Source organism: Balaenoptera physalus (genome assembly GCF_965194825.1).
Source record: "Balaenoptera physalus genome assembly, chromosome: 6".
NCBI classification, from domain to species: Eukaryota; Metazoa; Chordata; class Mammalia; order Artiodactyla; family Balaenopteridae; genus Balaenoptera; species Balaenoptera physalus.
Genome location: NC_138885.1, coordinates 36334504 through 36348123, shown reverse-complemented (window position 1 = coordinate 36348123; position 13620 = coordinate 36334504).

Below are 13620 nucleotides of genomic sequence, written 5' to 3'. Positions count from 1 at the left end.
TGCAGTAGCAATTCTCATATCAGACAAAATAGACTTTAAAATAAAGAGTATTACAAGAGACAAAGAAGAACACTACATAATGATCAAGGGATCAATCAAAGAGGAAGATATAGCAATTGTAAATATTTATGCACCCAATATAGGAGCACGTCAATACATAAGGCAAATACTAACAGCCATAAAAGGGGAAATTGACAGAAATACAATCATAGTAGGGGACTTTAACACCCCACTTTCACCAACGGACAGATCATCCAAAATGAAAATAAATAAGGAAACACAAGCTTTAAATGATACATTAAACAAGACGGACTTAATTGATATTTCTACGACATTCCAACCAAAAACAACAGAATACACATTCTTCTCAAGTGCTCATGGAACATTCGCCAAGATATATCATATCTTGGGTCACAAATCAAGCCGTGGTAAATTTAAGAAAATTGAAATCATACCCCCTATCTTTTCTGACCACAACGCTATAAGACTAGATATCAATTACAGGAAAAAATCTGTAAGAAATACAAACACATGGAGGCTAAACAACACACTACTTAATAACCAAGAGATCACTGAAGAAATCAAAGAGGAAATCAAAAAATACCTAGAAACAAATGACAATGAAAACACAATGACCCAAAACCTATGGGATGCAGCAAAAGAAGTTCTAAGAGGGAAGTTTATAGCAATACAATCCTACCTTAAGAAACAAGAAACATCTTAAATAAACAACCTAACCTTACAGCTAAAGCAATTAGAGAAAGAAGAACAAAGAACCCCAAAGTTAGCAGAAGGAAAGAAATCATAAAGATCAGATCAGAAATAAATGAAAAAGAAATGAAGGAAATGATAGCAAAGATCAATAAAACTAAAAGCTGGTTCTGTGAGAAGATAAACAAAATTGATGAACCATTAGCCAGACTCATCAAGAAAAAAAGGGAGAAGACTCAAATCAATAGAATTAGAAATGAAAAAGGCGAAGTAACAACTGACACTGCATAAATACAAAGGATCATGAGAGATTACTACAAGCAACTATATGCCAATAAAATGGACAACCTGGAAGAAATGGACAAATTCTTAGAAATGCACATCCTTTCGAGACTGAACCAGGAAGAAATAGAAAATATGAACAGACCAATCACAAGCACTGAAATTGAAACTGTGATTAAAAATCTTCCAAGAAACAAAAGCCCAGGACCAGATGACTTCACAGGCGAATTCTATCAAACATTTAGAGAAGAGCTAACACCTATCCTTCTCAAACTCTTCCAAAATATACCAGAGGGAAGAACACTCCCAAACTCATTCTACGAGACCACCATCACCCTGATACCAAAACCAGACAAAGATGTCACAAAAAAAGAAAACTACAGACCAATATCACTGATGAACATAGATGCAAAAATCCTCAACAAAATACAGCAAACATAATCCAACAGCACATTAAAAGGATCATACACCATGATCAAGTGGAGTTTATCCCAGGAATGCAAGGATTCTTCAACATACGCAAATCAATCAATGTGATACACCGTATTAAAAAATTGAAGGAGAAAAAGCATATGATCATTTCAATAGATGCAGAGAAAGCTTTCGACAAAATTCAACACCCATTTATGACAAAAATCCTCCAGAAAGTAGGCATAGAGGGAACTTTCCTCAACATAATAAAGGCCATATATGACAAGCCCACAGCCAACATCGTCCTCAATGGTGAAAAACTGAAACCATTTCCACTAAGATCAGGAACAAGACAAGGTTGCCCACTCTCACCACTATTATTCAACATAGTTTTGGAAGTTTTAGCCACGGCAATCAGAGAAGAAAAAGAAATAAAAGGAATCCAAATTGGAAAAGAGGAAGTAAAGCTGTCACTGTTTGCAGATGACATGTTACTATACATAGAGAATCTTAAAGATGCTACCAGAAAACTCCTAGAGCTAATCAATGAATTTGGTAAAGTAGCAGGATACAAAATAAATGCACAGAAATCTCTTACATTCCTATACACTGATGATGAAAAATCTGAAAGTGAAATGAAGAAAACACTCCCATTTACCATTGCAACAAAAAGAATAAAATATCTAGGAATAATCCTACCTAAGGAGACAAAAGACCTGTATGCAGAAAATTATAAGACACTGATTAAAGAAATTAAAGATGATACAAATAGATATAGAAATAGAGGTATACCATGTTCTTGGATTGGAAGAATCAACATTGTGAAAATGACTCTACTACCCAAAGCAATCTACAGATTCAATGCAATCCCTATCAAACTACCACTGGCATTTTTCACAGAACTAGAACAAAAATTTTCACAATTTTTATGGAAACACAAAACACCCCAAATAGCCAAAGCAATCTTGAGAAAGAAAAACGGAGCTGGAGGAATCAGGCTCCGTGACTTCACACTATACTACAAAGGTGCAGTAATCAAGACAGTATGGTACTGGCAGAAAAACAGAAATATAGATCAATAGAGCAGGATAGAAAGCCCAGAGGTAAACCCACGCACATATGGTCACCTTATCTTTGATAAGGGAGGCAAGAATATACAGTGGAGAAAAGACAGCCTCTTCAATAATGGTGCTGGGAAAACTGGACAGCTACATGTTACCAAATGAAATTAGAACACTCCCTAACACCATACACAAAAATAAACTCAAAATGGATTAAAGACCTAAATGTAAGGCCAGACACTATAAATCTCTTAGAGGAAAACATAGGCAGAACACTCCATGACATAAATCCCAGCAAGATCCTTTTTGACCCACCTCCTAGAGAAATGGAAATAAAAACAAAAATAAATGGGGCCTAATGAAATTTAAAAGCTTTTGCACAGCAAAGGAAACCATAAACAAGACCAAAAGACAGCCCTCAGAATGGGAGAAAATATTTGCAAATGAAGCAACTGACAAAGGATTAAACTCCAAAATTGACAAGCAGCTCATGAAGTTCAATATCAAAAAAACAAACAACCCAATCCAAAAATGGGCAGAAGACCTAAATAGACATTTCTCCAAAGAAGATATACAGATTGCCAACATACACATGAAAGAATGCTCAACATCATTAATCATGAGAGAAATGCAACTCAAAACTATAGTGAGATATCATCTTACATCGGTCAGAATGGCCATCATCAAAAAATCTATAAACAATAAATGCTGGAGAGGGTTTGGAGAAAAGGGAACACTCTTGCACTGTTGGTGGGAATGTAAATTGATACAGCCACTATGGAGAACAGTATGGAGGTTCCTTAAAAAACTAAAAATAGGATTACCATATGAGCCAGCAATCCCACTACTGAGCATATACCCTGAGGAAACCATAATGCAAAAAGAGTCATGTACCACAATGTTCACTGCAGCTCTATTTACAATAGCCAGGACACGGAAGCCACCTAAGTGTCCATCAACAGATGAATGGATAAAGAAGATGTGGCACATATGTACAATGGAATATTACTCAGCCATAAAAAGAAATGAAATTGAATTATTTGTAGTGAGGTAGATGGACCTAGAGTCTGTCATACAGAGTGAAGTAAGTCAGAAAGAGAAAAACACCATATGCTAACACATATATATGGAATCTAGAAAAAAAAAAAAAGGTCATGAAGCACCTAGAGGCAAGATGGGAATAATGACACAGACCCACTAGAGAATGGACTTGAGGATATGGGAAGGGGGAAGTGTAAGCTGGGACAAAGTGAGAGAGTGGCATGGACATATATACACTACCAAACGTAAAATAGATAGCTAGTGGGGAGCAGCTGCATAGCACAGGGAGATCAGCTCGGTGCTTTGTGACTACCTAGAGGGGTGGGATAGGGAGGGTGGGAGGGAGGGAGATGCAAGAGGGAAGAGATATGGGAACATATGTATATGTGTAACTGATTCACTTTGTTATAAAACAGAAACTAACACATCATTGTAAAGCAAGTATACTCCAATAAAGATGTTTTAAAAAAAAAAAGAAAAGAAAGTGAAATGTAAGGGGAGTTGATAGATGTTTACACTTGGCTTTGACAGTCTAATGGCAGAGATTCAGGGTGAGGAGTTGCAGCTCAGTGGCAGCACATCTGAAAAAAGACAGAAGAGATTTAGCCATCAGCAAGTTTCAGAGGGATCATCAGAGCTAAGTAGTCATCAAAAAATAAATTGTGTTCTTGGATTCTATTGCTATCCATATATTAAGTAGAATATTTGGCACTGGCCAGATACATCTGTAGAAACCCTTTTCATTCTTTATACAGTACTTAAAATGAGATATAAACAAATTGAGTTTGTTTCAGAGAACAGGAAATAGGTAATCAAGAGAGTTAAGGGAGACTCTAAACCTTATTATATAAGATCAGTTGAGGAAAATTAGGATATTTTGCTTGGAGTAGAAAAGATTCAGAGAGAATAGGACAGCTGCTTGTAAATATTTGAAGTATTGCCATGAGGCTATATGGCCCCAAGAATGAAAACTAGGGCCAATTTTTGGTTGCTACAGGGACAGGATTTCAGCAAAAAATAAGGAAGAGCTAACAGCTAGAGCTATTTTACACATGAAGCAAGCTCTCTTTGGTGGCAGTATGTTAGCCTGTCACTGAAATTGTTCAAATGTAGGCAGGGGAGAGCCACTTCAAGCGGGAATTGTAGGGGAGATTTAAGCATAAAAGTGTAGCGAAATGAGATAATGGTTACCGCCTCGTTCCAATCCAAAAATTCTGTGCTTCTATTTCTTAGAGGTTTTATTTGATTGTAATCTCAGTGTGAATTAAAATGGAAGGTCTTTTTTTATTCCTCTCAAAACTAAAATCCCAGTTTTAAGGGAGGAGGGAAAAGGGAGGTAAGATTTTCACTGTGCTTTGTTTAAATCAGATCACAATGGTGAAGTGAACTTGATGTATAAGATAGATTGGGAGCAAAATGGAGAGAACAGTTAGGGAAGAATGAATAGATACTAAGAATGTCTTCACATATGAAAGAGTTCTCATGTGAAGTGTGTTCGGTTAATTTTGTGATGACTATCAACATTTCAGGAAAGCAGATTAAACTCAGTATAATCACAAATGAATCAAGGATATATTTTATAAAATATTACCTCACAAAGAAGCATATTCAATGTTTATATAGCCATAATTATTACAAATTCAGAATAAATAGATTCTAATTCCTGCTTCTCTTCTACCTAGCTACATGATGTGGAATACGTCCATTGCCCTGTCCTGGCCTCAAATCCTTCACATGTAGTGGGAAGTCATCTAAAGTAAGTGACAGCGAATTTTCCTCCCACTTCGGAAATGCTAAAACTGCACGCACAGGGGCAAGTCTGTTTTTTGGTAACTCATTCCCCGAAGACCTACTTCCATCTTTCCTTTATCATGTCCAACTCCAGTGATGATTATCATCCTGTTTCAAAACCTTACTGTGATTGCCTGCTCAGAAATCCAGTGAATTTTATATCATCTGGATTCGGAGAACTTTAAACCCCACTAGTCAGTCTAGCAGACTGTTTGGAAACCTGTAAGTGACTGTTGCTCATTTGTAGCATCCTTGGGGAACCTTATGTGAAAGACATGCAGGTAAGGTAAAATATTTTTACAACATGGCTCAAATGCAATTAATGAATGTTGAAACACCTACACAAAGCCCCCTTGGAAATTGAAATAAAATTCATGATTTTGACATGATGTGACCTTTGGATAGGGTGTTTGCAATACTACCCTTTATCACTGTTGGAGAGAGAGAATGGAGGGAAGCAAGCTGACTCTAAACACTAGCTGAGTTAAGAATGCTAGTGCAAGACATCTGTTTCATGAGCTCCTATAGTTGGCAACTTCTTGATATTGCTGACAGTTAAAGTACATGCTCAATAAATATTGTTGATTGATTGTGTATTTATTTTATTTTGAAGAACAATTTAAAATATCTCATTCTCCATCTCCGTCGGCCAAACTCCAGCATAGAATGTACATTGATGTCTGATGCAAAAGGCACCAGTAAGGTTTCATTGATGTACATTGCATGGAGTGTGACAAAGATCTGAGGAAATAATTCCACTGCTCTGTGTCTTAATTTCATCATCTATGAACTAAGAAAGTGGTGTTAAATGTAAATCAAAAGTTACCTTCTGCATCTGAACTTCTTTTACACTCCATTGGTGGGATTATGCCTTGAGGTTAACTAAAGACACATACTTTATCATCCGCTATTTGTTACCCAGCCCCGCTGCTTTCAGAAGCTCACAGCCACATTATGTTTCAGAAAGTCAGCAATGCAATTGTGGAGACAGAAGCACCAGCTTTGAGAGTTGCATACATGTGATCATTTCAGAATCAAGGATGCCTTTATTCACTTTACTTTTTTTTTTTCTTTTCTTATTTCTTTTCCTTTTGGTCAGAAGGAAGGTCAGATGCACATTTTGCAGAGGTTTGAAAATGCTCAATTTGATCTCCAAATCTTACATTTTTTCCTAAGAAAAGCAATACATCATTTGGTGAAATGAATTCTAGCAATAATGCCTTTCAAGTCCCTGTGGAAAAATGTAAATTTGAAGAACATTATTTTCATAATCTTTTGGAAGGAAAAAAAACTTTTGCAACAGCCAAAGTAGGCAAAATGCAACATCAATAAAATGTAAAAGTAGTATACCTTTTACCTGAAATGTTAAGTATTGACTTTAACACAGTTTCCATGGGAAAGCTGGCAAAACCAAAGATATGTCCCTGATTGGAATTTTTAAGACTGTTACATTTTCTGTTCCTTGAAGTCCACAAAGATAAAGAGGAGTGAGGTGCAGGGAAAAGAGGAATCAGAAGAAATTTAATTATGCTATACAAAGGTATTTTAGAAGGGTAAGCATATTTTATAGTACTTTCAGATGGATTAGTATTATGGAAGTTCTCAGCTCTGTGATCGCGCTGAGCTTCAGATTTTCTCATCTGTGAAGTGGGAATAACGTCTCATATTATCAGATTGTTGTGGCATTTAAAATAAACATTAATAAATTACACAGAGTATAATATTTCAATATATAAGGAACATAATTATTTTACAAGGAAAAGTGTTTCAAATAAGTAAATATACAAAATACTGCATGTATAATTGTCGTGGACATGATCTTAATATTTTTCTGGTTTAGGATATGAGGCAGAACATGAATCTATGCTAAAATTATCAAATTTTTAAACATATAATGAAAAGATATAAAAACTGAAAATCTCTAATCAGTCTAGAAGAGTAGCAACGTATTAACTGTAGGAATCAGGAGGTGGAAGAATTTGATAGGGAACAAAGGGAAGGTAGATTTGTAAGTCTGTGCTTCCGCTTGGATAAGACAGAAGCAATTCAACTGATTATTTGTGCAGAACCAGGCAGGGGCCTGAATGCATAATAGTCACTCCATTGTTGTTTGCTAAATAAACTTGAAAGGGAAGGTAACACTGAAATTTTAAAAGCAGCTTGCACTTCGGCATTTATAATTCTCCATTTAAAACTTTTCTCCTTTGAAATGGAGTCCATTTGAGGGATCCACATTTCTTTCTGGTTTGTTATTTGATGCAAATGGTGTGAAGTGATGGTAATACTTGAGACCCTAAAATTATAAGAATGTTGTTAAAATTAATTTTAACAAGAGTAATCAGGTTTGCCTTTGAAAGGAGTTGAAAACATTATCTCTGTATAGCAATAGCGAGTCAATAGCCTCCTTTTATAACCTTTTGCAGAAATGACTCAAGCTCCTTCCATTTGAAATTCTGTTTTATTATAGAGAATCACGTATAGACACTAAAGAGATTTAATTATTCCCCAATAATTGTATGTTCCTCTTTGTGTATGCTGTTTCTCTGTTGGAGGTCCCTCCAGTCAGTGAGTCACTGGATCTTGTTACCTGGGATTAGACTTGATGCTTCACCCTTCCCCAGATCCAGTAAAATGTCAGATATTTCATATTCTACCTCTGAAATATTTCTTACAGAATTACCTCTCCATCATCATTACTGCTACTCCTCTAATACAGGCTTTAATCATCATTCACCTTGACTATGGCAATGGCTTCTAACAGAACTCCATGTCCTGTCTGCTTCAAATTAATATGCTATTTATTCTACAATCAAAGCAATCTTTCTAAAAATGCAAATATTAACATCATTTCCATGCTTGAAACCTTTACTTGTGTACAAAATATCTTCAGAATAAAACAGGCATTTTTTAAATGTCATACAAAGCAGTCTATGATCTTTCTCCTGCCTTATCTCTTAGTATTCCTTGCTTTAAGTATTATTCTTCATCAACACTGAATATCTTGTAGTTTCCAGCATATACCGTGCTGTTTCGTAACTCCATTCATCAATATAATTCTAAAAATCAAAACTGATTGTATAAACAAATGAGGTTTCATGATGGGTCAACTAAGTCCTATGAAAAACAACCAAAGTATTTCTGATTCCATTTCCCTTCCTTCGTCCACACAACATCTCTTGTTCCAAAGCAAGTGTAGTTTTCTGCTTTAGTTGGTAATTCTGGAGATCTGGTGAAGCAAAAGAGAAATAATAAAGACATAGAGAATTCAAGAGTCCTAAAATATTTGTAAAGCTGAGAACTAAGATTTCTAAAACGCTAACACCTACATCAGTTAGAATGGTTGGTTGGAAGGAAGTAACTTGAAAGGTATAAGAATTTATGAAGTTATAGGAGAGGCATGCGTATTGCATAGTAGTTAAACTTGTGAACTATGGAGGTAGAAAGCTGTGGCTTATATCTCTGCATTGCCATTTATTAGGCATGTGGCACGAGCAGATATTTGACTCCTCTGTGCCTCAGTTTCCTTAATTGTAAATTAAGATTGTTAACAGCTAGTTAAAGAAGCTAGATTTTCTTGTTCCACGAGTGTGTTCAGTTTGCTCTTCCTTATGTTTGGCAGTCTACAGTGTTATTCCCACTACATTCAGCGACTAATTCATCTTTTAGATCTTAACTTCCTCAGTGAAGCTATCATTGACCTTCAGATGTTTTAGAGTCCATTTATATACATGCCTAATCCTCTAATTTTACTTACTGTAATTTCTCGCTATTGATATAAATTAATTATGTAAGTCAGTATTGTTTAAAATATCTTTCCCAGTAAATCTCAAGGGCCATGAAGCCAAGGATAGTATTTCTCATGGCCGTCACTGTATCTTCAGTTTCTTACACAGTGATGGACATGAAGTAGCTACTCGATAAATCTTTTTTAAACCAATGAATAAACTCAAGGAGCAATGGACAATTGATTGGATGATAACTGTCAATCTAGATGATACTCTAGATTGACAAGAACATCTTTTAGATATTATAAATGTTAATAGAGAAGAGAGTGTCAGTCTTCACTGGGAAAAATGTAGCAACCCATAAGGGGGAAGGAAAGGGGACAAGGGGAGAAAAGTATTTCTATTTGATTGCATACATGTAAATATTTTTTTCTTTCTCTCTTTCTCTCCCTCTCTTCCTAATGGAGAATAAATACAACTGCATACTGCTTGCCTCCCTGAATAACTTATTATACTGAGGGATATGATAGTTTGGGCCTAATGTGAAATTCTCAATTGCTATATGCAAAAGATAGCCACAGGCGTAGGTGGAAAACATATTATGGAATTTGATATGCATTAATGCATACTGAAGAGGAGAAATTCTGAAATGAGATATAGAAGAAGAAAATCCGTGTGGGACAGTGTTCTAGGCTGTTTGATAATAAGAAAGCAATGACTAAGACTATCCAAGGGAGAGCTAGTATTTCTTGGGATTGCAACAGTCAAATTCACAGTAGGAGAGGTCAGCTTATAAGAAACAGAATTTATTTTTTTTAACCTCTGAATGCTTTCAAGGTGAAGTGATTATAAACTCACACAATTTTTCTTACAAGTTCTGTCTCTGAAAACAATGTTGTAATATCATGGCCTCTATCCTACAGTACATTTCAAGGATGGTTATTATTTTTAAAATATCTTAAAATATGAGCTTAAACTCATTGCATTCTTGAAACAGAATTGAACTTCAATACTACATGTCATTGATTTAAAAGAGGGCTCTATTTTATGTAGGACTGGTGCACTTTTTAATTTTAATGTGCAGACAAAAGTGAATAGAAGTGTGAAGAATGCAGGCCAGTTGAAGAGCTGCAAGTGTCAGTTTAAATAAAAACAATATCGGGAGCTGACTCTGACAGTGGAAACTGAAATTACAGTGACACTTAGAGAAGCTAAGGAGAGCTTTGTGAAACTGTCACAAAGGAGTGTTTGCCTTTAGAGAAAGACACTGTTAACTTCTTTCAAATATAAGTGGAGCTGAACAGAAGATTTACCCAAGAAGACACCTTCTCCAGGCAGTGTGGCAGCCGCAGTTAAGCCCCGTGTACAGACATTTTATGGCTGAGAAGTTACCGGAGATAGAGTAAGATCCAAATTCAAGCATATGGCCACAAAGGGAACATGATTCTTTTCAGATTCTGATGGAAACATTTGGCCCCTGAAATAACTATAGAATTCAGCAGATTGACTTCTAGCCTCTGCTGCCAGAGCACCCAAAGTTCACTTCTGTGCTAGCTCTTATTACTGTCCGTGTCATTTTCCATACATACATCTATCCCACCATACTGTCATCCCCTTAAGAGCAGAAACCATGGTTTGTGCGTTTCGGCCCTTAGCACCTAGCACAGTTACCTACCCCATAGGATACACTCAGCGTGCCAAGTAAACGGATGGCTAGATAAACGGATGCACAAATGAATGAATTCATGTATTGCTGCCGTTGACCAATACGGATGACTTGCTTTATTCAGCATGCAGGCTTACATCACACATTGAGAGATAATAAGGGAAAGTGAAAACTAGATTCTGTATTATTTTATTATCTGCTGCCACGACTTTAAAAATGATGTTTTAGCAGACTCTACACTCTGTGAGTATAGAGGTGATTTTTAAATGATTTGTAGTGTTTACAATAGGCTAATTTTCAAATATTGGGGGTAATATTTTATTGCATAAAAACCATTTGCAGGCAAATGTATTTCTCAAACTAATGTAATGTTCTTGTCTAGTCTACTGTGCCTTATTTAAAAAGTGGAAGATGGTGTGAAACTTTCTGGCAGGAAGTTGAGTGATAACGCACATTAATGAAGGCAAAGTGTGTGACACATCAATTTAGGTCTCATTGGATCAGAGCACAACTTTCATGAACATTCAGTGTCCTCATTCGGCATTTCCTTGTCCTTATAGGCTCAGTACTGAGCTCTAAACGGGGCGTTCCTTCTATGCCAATGCTGGCAAATACTGTTCATTGCTATCAATATGCCATCTATATAGAAGGAACAGGGATGGCATCTCATGCTTTTCCTTAAAGGGTCATCAAACTTCAAACTGTCTCTGGATGTCTCTGCCACAAATATTGACATCACGAGAGGAACCACTGCCTTAAACCCACAGAGGCCCCTTTTCTTTGAAAAATATGGATATATCAGTGATGAGAAGAGAAAAGAAAAAAATAAAATTCAGAAGTGCCTTTGAAATGTTTAAGTCCTTTTTGACAGATTATCCACTCCTTTTGATTTTTTCTTTAAATTAATTTATTTATTTAGGCTGTGGTGGGTCGTTTCTGTGCGAGGGCTTTCTCCAGTTGCGGCCAGTGGGGGCCACTCTTCATCGCGGTGCGCGGGCCTCTCACTGTCGCGGCCTCTCCCGTTGCGGAGCACAGGCTCCAGACGCACAGGCTCAGCAGTTGTGGCTCACGGGCCTAGTTGCTCCGCAGCATGTGGGATCTTCCTGGACCGGGGCACGAACCCGTGTCCCCTGCATTGGCAGGCGGACTCTTAACCACTGCGCCACCAGGGAAGCCCCTCCTTTTGATTTTTTGTTGTGGATTAATAGCCGTAGGAGATAGTAAAAAAATTAAGTCTACTATACATTTTTATTTGATTCTCAAATTAACATAATGCATTGTGTTTTTTTTTTAGAGTTTAAAGGAAAAAGGTTTATTTCTGTACATAGTGCAGTGTTAATTCGAGTCCAGTTTTGTGAGAGACAGTGAATAAATTCTCTTAATAAGCTACCTAAACATCCCCAAGATAGTCAGAATTTTACCAATTATGTACAAAGTTTACACCTATATACAAAGCTTAAACCTATCTAAATAAGGGCAAAACAAACAGAAATGAACTATGGACTATATCAGCACAAACTAAACAGCCTAGGAGACACTCAAAAGGAAGGAATGTCATCAAAGAAACAGCAACACAATCCAATCATCAATTTGCATCTCAGCTGCATTCTGTAGAGCTATTTTTCCAAAATGGGACCCCACCCCTCCAAAACTACTTAAGAATAATGTATGGTTCTTAGAGGGGAAAAAACGTCATTTTAAAGAGTCTTTATTTGGGGCTACTCTGTACTGGGCATTGTTGTAGGTTCTTTATCAACACCTCTGTTCATAGTTTTATTAAGATTTCAGTATGTATGGTTTTAAGTATTCATCTTTCTGAGAATGCTAATCCTTTTCTCATTACTTTTACATTTTCATTCCAAACTAACTTTCCTAGCCAGTCTGGAACCTCAAACTTTCCAGCATTCTTGACTCACTTTCTGTCTTATTCTTCTGTTGCACCCACCTAAGCATTGATTTTTTTAAAACTCCTTTTTTACTTCACAGAACACAGGAATGTAGAGGATTTTGTCTCTGTGTGTTACTTTGCTCTGTCAGCATCAGCTTGGAAGAACACGCTGTGGAGACTGGCATATCAAGTAGTATAAAGCACTACAGTGCTAGATATTGCCTTTGGCACAAAATGTACAATACTAGTAATACCTCATTTATCCTACTACTGCCCATAGAAAACCTGTAAGTGCTAAGCATAATTCATTTTGTCTGCACTAGCTTACTAATCCTTTTGCGTTAGCGCTCTCCAAGGTGTTCGTTGTTGACAATTGTCTTCCAAGCAGGAGGCACTTCAAGTTCTAGATGCCAAGCAGTTAAAATGATATGGAATTATTAAGTCACTGAATTTTCTATTTGAAGAGATGCCTGGGTAAATAAATCCTTTTGCTTATGCAGATTTGGTCCATCAGATATTCCTGGGGAGTCTGTCATCATTAAAGATGTAGAAGCAACTTTGCCAAGCATGTAAGGCTTTGTTTGTCTTCTTGGCAAATTCAGTATCATAGTTAGAAAAGTTTTAAGTTCATGGAAACTTATTACAGTACAATTGAGGCAAAGAAAAACAGGTTTAAGTGCTATAGGAAGTCACCCTTTGCCACTCTCTAGTTTAGCTTTGCATCAATGGTTTTGGTGGGTTTTTTTTTTTTTTTTTAAAGTCTTGGAAACATTTGTTCAGCTGAAATGTTTGGAAGAAGTCCAATACGTAAAATGCACACTAGGGGATTTTGTCTGCTTGAAATGCCTGTGAGCAGGAGCGGCCTGGAGCCCTGCCTGCTTGGCCCTCTTTCGTGTCTTTCATCCCAGCCTCCCCCCCCCTCGCCCCACAGCAGACTCGCTTCACCCTCTGAGCACTCCACAGAGTACAATTTATAAAGCACTCTTTTAGACCATAACCACCTGAGGGAAAATGGAGTTGAATATCAGTGTCAAAAATCACCCT